Source organism: Mirounga angustirostris, unplaced genomic scaffold, assembly GCF_029215605.1.
Source record: "Mirounga angustirostris isolate CCGP_5_RB_7025 unplaced genomic scaffold, mMirAng1.0.hap1 SCAF_9, whole genome shotgun sequence".
In the NCBI taxonomy this organism is placed as follows: Eukaryota; Metazoa; Chordata; class Mammalia; order Carnivora; family Phocidae; genus Mirounga; species Mirounga angustirostris.
The window spans coordinates 57,632,020-57,643,688 of NW_026991717.1; the positions used below are offsets into that span (position 1 = coordinate 57,632,020).

The window sequence follows — 11,669 nt, forward strand, 5'->3', positions numbered from 1 at the left end:
CAGTTTATAATCCATAAGCTATGAAAGAGAACAGGATGAATAGGGGTAAATACCATTTCCAGCTACTGGGATGAATATAGAATGCATTAAGTAGTATTTGGGAATTTTGAATGAGGCTCCTGAAAAAATTAGCCCCTTCAGTGCCTGTTATGGTGTCTAGAATTCTAGTATTATTGTATTCCCTCCAGTCTTGCATTACATTCCAGGAAATTTATTTTTTTATTCTTATGTTAATCCCCATACATTACATCATTAGTTTTAGATGAAGTGTTCCATGATTCATTGTTTGTGCATAACACCCAGTGCTCCATGCAGAATGTGCCCTCCTCAATACCCACCACCAGGCTAACCCATCCTCCCACCCCCCTCCCCTCTAGAACCCTCAGTTTGTTTTTCAGAGTCCATCATCTCTCATGGTTCATCTACCCCTCCGATTTACCCCCCTTCATTCTTCCCCTCCCACTACCTTCTTCTTTTTTTTTTCTTAACATATATTGCATTATTTGTTTCAGAGGTACAGATCTGTGATTCAACAGTCTCACACAATTCACAGCGCTCACCATAGCACATACCCTCCCCAGTGTCTATCACCCAGTCACCCCATCCCTCCCACCCCACCCCCCACTCCAGCAACCCTCAGTTTGTTTCCTGCAATTAAGAATTCCTCATATCAGTGAGATCATATGATACATGTCTTTCTCTGTTTGACTTATTTCACTCAACATAATACCCTCCAGTTCCATTCACGTCGTTGCAAATGGCAAGATCTCATTCCAGGAAATTTATTTTTAAAAACAAATTGCCCTGCAGTTAATTAGGACAATTCTTCTATACGTAGGATGTTAGTTACCATAATCTTCTCTGTCACTATTCCTGGAGATAAGAAAGATATGAACAGGTTATACTACTTCTTGACAAGAGATAATTCAATGTCTTCTTCCCAGAAAACTGGATTTCTTCCATTTCTTCCCAACAGACTCATACATGTTTATTTTTGCCAAGCACCAAAACAAATTTTAAGTTGTTTTGCTGTTGGAAAGACCCAATATGTGGTTTTCCAAAGACATTTTTCCTCTATTATTTGACATATGTTTTCAATTCTTTTGTACTCAACTCAAACTGTTGCTTAATAAAAGCCATTTGATGTCCAAGCCAACTTTTGAAGATTATTGCATCTTTCCCCAAAAACCTTTTAAGAGGAAATTATGATCTGCCAGCAAGAAATAGAACTAGACTAATGGTAAATTTTGTTCTGTCATAAACCAGGAGCTGAAGTTTGAAGGGGTTAGTGTAAAAAAAAAAAAAAGAACTAACTACCCTTGATTAGTAGGCACAGAAAACTGGCAAACTTTTAAACTCAAAACAAGTGTGAAAGATTCTTAACTAGTTAAAGAAGATGTGATTCCAGGGAAGCCAAAACCTTAGCTTTCGATAAACATATTAGAGACTGTATTCAGTTTATAAGTTTAGTTTTTTAAAAAACAGGTGAAAGACTTTAGTTCCAGCCAACTGACTTGCTTCTTGTGCCCTGAGGAAGAACAGATGGATGAACGGTCTGACGGTGCTTCTCTAGCTAAGGAGAAAATAGACCTTGAAATAGACCACTTAGTCAGACCTCTCATTATTTTAACTACTACTCAGCATAGATTGGCACAACACGGATAATAAAGTATTATGTTCCCAAAGGCAGCTTCTTGAAAGGCTAGCTTGGCAGCTGTTCATTTCACCTGGAAAGTTCAATTCAACATTACAACAAATGGAGTCTGGCAAGGAACTGTGAGAGGTCCCTAATTTATTAACACCAAGAGGCAAGTTTTAAAGGGACAGTTTTCCTTTCTGTGCATAATAGTTTAGCAAAGGTCAGAATCATTTACAATCCCCAAAATGTGCAAGTAAATAACTTTGATTACACAGTAATGTAAGGCGAGAATGTTCTTCCTCACATTGATTTGGTTAGCCTAAGAAAATCCGAAGAGTAGAACATCACAAAACTGCACATTTTTCCTTTCAGTGCCATTCTACTGAGGGTCTCAGTTTATCTCTTTCCCCACCTGTCCCCAAACATTTTTCTAGATATCTCAGTAATGATGGGCCACTGATGCTGAAAGTATAGAGGTGTCCTCTGAGATTATGTTGACCAGAGCTATTTGTTAATAGTTATTATTAATATTGAAGCTACTTCAGTAATAATTTTTGCCAATATATAAGCCTAAGGAAAGGTTTATTTAAGGTTTAGATTTATAGCTTCAACTTCCACATTTTCTAAAAATACACACAGAGAAATAAACCTTTAATTGAAGTGAAAGTCTAATGAATATGAAAAAGTATCTTAATTGTGAATAGATTTATTGGATTTAGCTTTATTGGGCTTACAAAGCACAGACCTCCGGGGATTGGATATCACTGAGATTATCCTTGGCACCTTAAGAGAAACAGCTTTGTTGTGATTTAGTGACCGAGAACAAGCACAATTTTCTGGAGTTCAAGCATATTGATAGTATTTTTATGAGGTTAAGCCAAGGCACATCATAAGCTTGCATTGTATAAAGAATCATATTCCTGGATTTTCAAGGATTCTGTGGGGGCTCCAGATCAGCTAAAAGGGAATCCACTGACTCCTTAATTTATGCTAATCTCCAATCTACTCTTTTTTTCCAATTCCTTATCATGAATTATTTCAGTAATATTCTTGGCCATACCATAAACTCCTTTGCTCTTCTATCTTTTCACACCTCATAAGCAAAACCTCATCCGTCATGCAGCCCACTTTCTGCTTTCTCTCTGTCATCACCCAAGTGGCCAAGTATCCCACAGTACTCCTATTGGTATTATTATAAATTTGAGTTCACTAGCCTAAAAGGAGCCATCAAAACTTTACCAGTCCTACTCAATTCTCTGGTCCTCTGGTCTCTCAATTCCCCAGTCTTGCTGCTGAGCTCCATATAAACACACACACACACACACACACACACACATATTTTTATGCCTCATCTGTAAAAAGAAACTAATAACAAACTTTCTAGGTTTGTTGGAATAATTAAGTGCATTGTTATATGAAGCTCTTAAAATAATGCCCAGTGTACAATAAGGGCTACATAACACTATTATTATTACTATTATTATGATTATTATATACAGTTGCCTAATCTATATTTCTGTTTGAAGGCAGCTTAAATTCAACATATCAGGGCTGAATTTATGACCTCAAGCAAACATTTTAGGAGCACCTATTCCAAGGAATTGTACCACCATTCATCCAATTTTACAAGCCAAAGGTAAGGAGACATTCTTGACACTTTTTTCTCTCTCTCATGAATCCTCACCCTGATATCCAGGCTATTAAACAGCCAACAGTATGTTGTGGGAAGCACTAGATTGTTTCTTTCCCTCTCTTTCCTATATCCTAGCCACATTTTCCTCCTTCCAGTGTTGTACATAGGCAAAGCTTTTGCAGACACTGCATCTTTTGTCCATAATGCTCTTACGTCACCTGCTCAGGTGTAATCTTGATTAACTTCTTCCTCTCTATACTTCCACCAGGATATAATCTTTGTTCTCTCTCTAAGTCAGGTAGTTTTTTTTATATCTTCTCTTAGAATTATGTTTCTTTTTTAAATGAGACTATTATCAGTTTTAACTAAGCATCTTTTGGTCTGATAATGTGATTAATTATCCTCTCTCTAGAATACAAGATCCATAGATTGGGAACTGCATCTGGTTTTGCTTACCATTATATCCACATAGCCTAGCATAGATCCTAGGGTCCGGATGAAGATAAAAATAAATATTTTCCAGAAAATGGGAGAAGCACTATTTGCAATAAGAAAACAGAAAGCCTTTTAGACATCAAATAAACCAGTAAATAAATGAAATATAGGAAAAAAGGTAGAGAAAATCAGTGAATCCAAAAGTGAGTTCTTTAAAAAGATCAGCAAAATTGGAACATCTTTAGCTAGACTGACCAGGAAAAAGAAGACACAGATTACTAACATGAGGAATGAAAGAGAGGACATTATTCCCAACCTTACAGAAATAAAAAGTATTATAAGAAAATATTTATATTATGTGACAACAAATTAGATTATTTAGGTGAAATTTTTTTAAATTCTAGAAAGACACAAACTACTGAAATAGGCTTAGGAGGAAAAGAAAATCAGAATACGTATAGTAAGTAAAAATTTGAATTAGTAATTTAGAAAATGTCTCACAAAAGTGCCCAAGCCCAGAAGCCCTTCATGAATGAATTCTAGCAAACACTTAAAGGAAAATTAATACAAATCCTTCAAAAACTCTTGCAAAATATAAAAAAGAAGGGATTACTTCCAAACTCATTATACGAGACCATAATTATCATGATATCAACCAAATAAAGGCAATTAAAGAGGGGGAAAAAACTACAGAACAATATCCTTAGATTCAAAAATCTTCAATAAAATATTAGCACTGATTACAGAAACATATATAAAGAATTACTCAGAGTCAATTGCATATCATGATGTGAAAGAATGAATTTGGACCCCCACCTCACCCCACATAAAATATGTGTATATATGTGAATGTGTGTGTATTTCAAGCCACATATGTAATTTCAAATGTTTTAGTAGTCACTTTTCAGTTTTTACTTTAAAAAGCACTTAGTGGTAAAAATTTCAATGCTTCTCTTCTAAAATAAGGAACCTAGCAAGAATTTCTGCTATTACTATTTCCATTCAAGATAGTGAAGGTTCTAGCCAGCACAACAAGACAAGAAATAGTAACTAAATCACCCAGATAGGAAAACAAACAAAACTTTCTCTGTTCACATCTGGCATAATTGTCTATGATCAAATTTTCATGGAATCTACAAGAAAGCTGCCAGAACCAACGAGTTTGGGAAAATTTTAGGATACAACATAAATATAAAAAAAAATCAATTGTATTTCTAAACACGAGTATAAAATTGCAAATTGAAATAAAAACAAGCACTTAAAGTAATAACAAAAATACGAAAAATTAGGAATAAATCTGATAGAATATATGCAAGACCTGTTCACTGTAAACTACAAAACATTTATGAGAGGAATTAAAGATCTAAACAGATTGGGAAACATACCATATTAATTGTTGGAAGTCTGAATATTGGTAATGTGTCACTTCTTCCACATTGATACATAGAGTTGATGCAATGAAATCAAAATCCTACCAGGTACTTTATAGAAGCTGACAACTTTAAAAATAAAGAACAAATCTGGAGTACTTCCACTACTATTATTATTACTTGATACATTACAGTCTCAAGACAGTATGATACTGCATAAAGATAGACAACAGAGCAATGTCATAGAATAGAAAATTCGGAAATCGTATGTATATATTGAAGTAAATTTCCACAAAGACTCAAAGTCAATTCAATGGAGAAAGAATAGTCATTTCAATAAATTACCATGGAAGAATTAAATGTCCAAATACAGGATATTTAACTTGAATCCATATTTTGCACCATGTACAAAAATTAGCTAAACATGGATCGTAGACCTAAATATAAAAGCAAAACTATAAAACATGTAGAAGTAAAACATAGGAGAAGATCTTTGCGACCTTGTATTAGGCAAAGATTTCTTACATACAATACCAAAAGCAGCCTATAACAAATTCATTTTTTTTAAAGATTTTATTTATTTATTTGTCAGAGAGAGACGAAGAGAGAGAGCACAGGCAGGGGGAGCAGCAGGCAGAGGGAGAAGCAGGCTCCCCACTGAGAAAGAAGCCTGATGTGGGACTTGATCCCAGGACCCTGGAATCATGACCTGAGCCGAAGGCAAATGCTTCACTGACTGAGCCACCTTGGTGTCCCAGCCTATAACAAATTTAATAAATTGGACTTCATCAAAATTAAGAACTTACAGTCTTTGAAAGGAAGAGAATGAAAACACAAATCACAGACTAGGAGAAAATATTTTCCTATTACTCATCTGATGAAGGACATATATAAAATATATATCCACAAGTTAAATAACTCTCAAAACTCAATAATAAGATTACACAAAAATATATTGCAATAGTACAATAAACTGGACAAAAATTTAAAAGATGCTTTGGAAAAGGAGATATATAGATTGCAAATAAGTACATGAAAGGATGGTCACCATAATTAGTCCTGAAGGGAATACAAATTAAGATCACAATTTGATACCAACACATATTATTAGACTGTCTAAAATTAAAAAGACCCATCATATTAAGTACTGGAGAAGATGTCTCATACAACTGTATCTCTTATACACTGATGGGAATACAAAATGGTACAGTCACTTTAAAAACAGTTCAGCAGCCTTTAAAAAGCTAAATATACATCTACTATATGACCTAATCATTCCACTCCTAGGTATTTATCCAAGAGAAATGAAAGCTTATGTCTACAAATGACTGGAACTCAAATTTTCATAGCAGCTTTATTTGTAATAGCCAAAAATTAAAAGAACCCAGATGGCCATCATCATGTGAATGGATAAGCAGATTGTGGTGTATTCCTAAAGTGGAATAATATCTTTCAATATAAAGGAATAAGCTAATGCTACATGCAAACACATGGATATATTTCTAAATATTCTGAATGAAGAAGCCAGAGTAAAAAAGTGCGTACTGTATGGTCCCATTTGTATGAATTCTAGGAAATTCAAACTCTGTAGTGAAAGAAAGCAAATTAGTATTTGCCTCAGGATGAGTGTGGGCATGAAGCCAGGGGAGGGAGGCACCACAGGGGGCATTAGGAAGTGATTGGAGATATGTTTGTTATCTTGACTATGGTGATGGTTTCACAGGTGTAGGCATATGTAAAAAGTTATCAAATTATACACTTTAAACATGTTCGGTTTATTGAATATCAATACCTCCCCAAAGATATTTAAAAACTATCATGGAGGCTCTACTAGAAGTTTGTACTGACTATAGTTGTGTCAGGCAGAATTGTCATTTCTACTCATATATCTGTAGATTTCAAGGAGGACCAAATACCTGCCTTGATTAAGATCACTTATTTCCTGCCTGAATTTCACGGTTTCAGTTCTGCTAGCTGTTGTTATTGACATTATTTTAATTATATAATTGGTCAAATCATTTTTATTGCCAGTAAAATTGTCCTTTCCAAGTGTGATCTGCGTTCCCTTTTAGGTTTCATTTGAAAGAAATCAATAGGTGTGGCCCTGAGAACACAAATCACAATATTTGATGGATAATTAAACATAGCACCTGTATTAAGCCTGGCCTTGAGAGTATGATACCAGATATCAGGAGTTAGTTCAATAATATCTCAGATGTAAAGTTGAGAAATCTTCCCATCCTTTCCAAGGACAGGAAATTCCTCTGACCAAGCCTTCTGCAAGTTTTACTTGAAATGTTAATACAATTGCTTTTGTAGGCTTTGGCTGTCTCCAATGATCTGCATATTTATTTTTGCCTTCTTATGTAGATCTTGTGCCTATTAACAAAGAACACTGTTTAGAACATATTCCAATAGAAATCTTAGCAGGAAATGCTTTAAACCATGTTACAACCCAGAGGAATATACCACATTCCCTAAAGTAACAGAGACTCTCTAGTTCTCGGTGTAGAGGATGGGGAAGGAGCAGATTTTACTCTAGATACGATCAGTGAAAAAATATATATGCTGAAGTATTAAGAGTTATTATAACCAAGAAGTAGAATGATTGGTGAGTTTCATTTTATTCATGTTTGTTTATCTTCTAATTTTCTTACAATAAACATAGTATTCTGTTTTAATAAGAAGAAAATTTAAAGAAACAAGTTGGAAAAAGCAGAATCAACTTTCTAGCCTTTCAATTGGTGAAGCTAAAATTATCCAAAGAAGGTAGAAAATTTTCTCAATTGAAAAACAAAATAAAAATTAGTGAAATGCAAGATTCTTGAAATCAATGATGTGTCCTTATTTCCGTACAAATTATATTTTGCTGAGATCCATCTACTCAGTATCAGACGCTGTGATATACATGAAGTCTACAAAAATTAGTAAAACACCACTGCTGCTCTTAAAATAACAGCCAAATGGAGGAGATGGGCACATATACAACTATAGAAGCTATTCTATTGATATACATATTAAGTTCTGAAAATTTCTCCTCAAATTCAATTTCTTGGTTAGACATAACTGCTATATAAGTTAACACTGACACCATCTATTGGTGACAGTGACACTTGACTGACTTTTAACTTGGATGTTGTTTCCCCTTTTTAAATGAAAGTTCGTAAGTATAAGCAATTTGTACATGTAACAGTGGTGCTTCTCCAACACATAATATGGTAGACAGTGTACTATGTCAAGAAGACACAGAAGCAAGAAAGGTGGGGTATGTGGAGACCATCAAATCTCTCTCTTTTTGGGAATCACAAGGCTCGAATGTAACATTAATGAGTAAACAACAAAATCTCATGGGAAGATTATAAATTAATTTTTTGTGAACTGAAAGTCTCAGTTTTGTGCTTCTAAGGATCAGTGCCTTTATTCAGCAATGGTAAATAGAGACATAGAAGGTAAAAGGTCAGGCTGAATCTCCACTCATTTTAGGATTTCCCAAGAAATTGCTAATACTGCCAACTTAGTTTTTTTAGATGTTAAGTTTTTGCAAATTTCTCCTCTGCAATTAGATAAGACAAGTATACACACACACAATCGATTCTCATTATGTGTGGATTCTGTATCGTAAATTTGCCCACTTGCTAGAATGTATTTGTAACCATAAAGCCAGTACTTGTGGGGTTTCATCCTTGCTTCGGCAGCACATATACTAATTTGGGGATGATACGGAAATTAGGATGCCCCTGCACAGGATGACACACAAATTCATGAAGTGTTCCATAAAAAGAAAATATTTGCAGGGTTTTCATGATCATTTGCAGACAACGCACAGAAGGAAGAAAAATTTGAATCACCTAATGCACATTTCCAGCTGAAGTCAAACAAGACTACACTCTGTCTTTTTGTTTCACTTCTCATACTGTAAACAAGTGTCTTTTTCATGGTCCATTAAGTGTCACATTTTTTTGAATTTTTGTGCTTTTTGTTGATTTTGCTGCTTAAGATGACCCTCGAGTGTATTGCTGAAGTGCTGTCTAGTGTTACTAAGTGCAAGAAGGCTGTGATGTGCCTTACAGAGAAAGTCGTGTTAGATAAGATTCATTCAAACATGAGTTATAGTGTTGTTGGTCTTGAGTTTAATGTTAATGATTTGGCAACATATATTAAATAAGGTATCTTTAAACAGAAATATACATAAAACAGGGCTTTGTATTGATCAGTTGACAAGACTGTTGTGACAGGAGGCTTGCAGGAACCTAACTCTGTATTTCCCCGGGGAGCGATGATTCAGCATTTGCTAATTCAGTGTCTGCAACAACTCAGTAGAATGGAACTAATGAGAATGAGAATCATCTGTATGTTTGCATATTTGCACACAGTTTATTTTAGACATACATATATACATATTGTGTATATATATACGTATTTTAAATATATATAAATGTATTTTTAAAATATGTGTAATATTTTAAATATGTATAAAATATATATATTTTTTAAACATACATATATACATAGTGTATGTATATATACATACATATACACACACAAATATACATATTGACTAATCAATTGACTAATATTCACCATGAAGAGTAACCTTAGTCTTCCAATCCCTGAATCAGGTAGTATGCTATAAATTGCGTTTATATGTTTATGAGAGACAGTAGAACCTCTCTCAAATTAGAATTTTCCCAGAAAACCTGGCCCTCACAACCACTGTTTAGTGACACCAATTCTGACTATAGGAGTGGTGAGCAGTTACTAGAGGAAGGCTATTTGCTTTAGCTTCAGCATTCTGGCCAAAGAATATTTTTCAGTGCCTGAGCAAAGGGAATTAGAAAAAGAAGAGGAATGACAACTAAGAAATTAATTAATTAATTAATTAATTAATTAAAACACCTCTGAGTACTATTAAATCCCCCCGACCCGAAATCAGGATATTTTTACATCCTTCTCATTATTTTTAGTATTTGTTACTACCCTTATGGGCCTCAGCTTTCCATCTGCCAGATGAATTATAATTGAATTCCTTGGGCTAAAAAGTGAAAATCAAGAAAGATGGCAAAGATAGAGAGATCTATATATATGCTCTTGAATCAAATGAAAAGGAGACCTAGAAAGAACAAAAAGTAAAATTCAATCAAGAAATATGTAACTCAGACTTTGGCCCAAAACACTAGAATAAAGTCAGGCAATTTTGAAAGCTCAGATATGTTCTTTCACTTCTATTCAAAGGAGGATGATAACCAAATTTGGATTTTCATTCAAACCAACCTTCACTTTTCCAGTGCCATTTTCCAGAAACAACTACCTCTTTATGAATAGATGTGTGAGTAATGACACAAAATGATGAATCCTAAAACCATGGAGTTCAAAATGGAAATCACATACGTATTTTTTTAGGGTGGTCTCTAATTCTTTATCTAATTAATCAAATCTTAGTCCTGTTCTAGGGCTATACTAAGGATATTAGATGGGTTTTTAATTGTAAACAATGACTTACCAAAAGAATGTTTTAAATTTATCCCCTACATCTTTAGAGAATGAGAAAAACCACCTATCTTCTTTAAATCTATATTTGGGGATTTGATTTTAATTTCAACTGCCAAAAGCATTGGCAAAATTGCAACATGACCATTCTCAACTACATTTAGTGACAAGAACAAAAGTGCACTCAGTGTGCATACATAATACTGGTCCCATGACAAACTCTTCGTGATAACAGCGGTGTCCCTGCCTTTGCAGACATAAGAGGACCCATGACAAATGAGGTACACCAAGAGACTAACAGCTCATCTTCTGCACTTGTCTGCTGCATTATACTGAGTGAGGAGATGTGTAGCAAGCTGATAATACACACAATCCCTCCCCTTCCATAATATGTTCTCTGCCATTCCTCTTACTCCTTTTTTTGTAGCAACAAACCTTATCAATATTTGAGGCTCTTTTGAAGCTAATGATCATAGGCTCTGGAAATATGAAAGGTTACTATATAGGGAATGATAATCAGCTGTTTCTCCTCTTACCTGAAGATAGATCTTGAGCAGCTGCCATTCATTCCAGAAGGATTGAATAAATGCTTCTTGATTATAAGGATGATGATGATAGTTGTGATGATGATGATGATGATGATGATCAAACAGCATCAGGCCTAGAGAAGACCTGGACTGCAGTCTGCAGAACCTCACTCTGATAAAAGAAATGTCCTGACATTGAAAATTAGGAATTTAGTTGCTGATTCAAACTTACTCTGCATTTAAGAGGAATTTGCTAAGCATCCATTGTGAGGCCAGTGCTGTGATTGAACCCAAGGAATGTACAAAATTATAGGTCAAAAACCTGTCTCTGTCAAGTTGATTTACAACTTATTCTAAAACAAGGACTTTCTTATATGAAATTATTAAGCAGTGTTTAAAGATGACATGTTAAGAAAATAAAAAAGAAGAAGAAGAAGGTAGCGGGAGGGGAAGAATGAAGCGGGGGAAATCGGAGGGGTAGACGAACCATGAGAGACGATAGACTCTGAAAAACAAACTGAGGGTTCTAGAGGGGAGGGGGGTGGGAGGATGGGTTAGCCTGGTGGTGGGTATTGAGG

General features: G+C 34.8%; 1 pseudogene; it reads right to left on the minus strand.

Annotated features, from left to right (window-relative positions):
- The window catches only part of LOC123862093 (nuclear ubiquitous casein and cyclin-dependent kinase substrate 1-like), a 28,940-nt pseudogene extending 17,720 nt beyond the window's left edge, over positions 1-11,220 (minus strand).
- Positions 11,221-11,669: the final 449 nt, after the last annotated feature.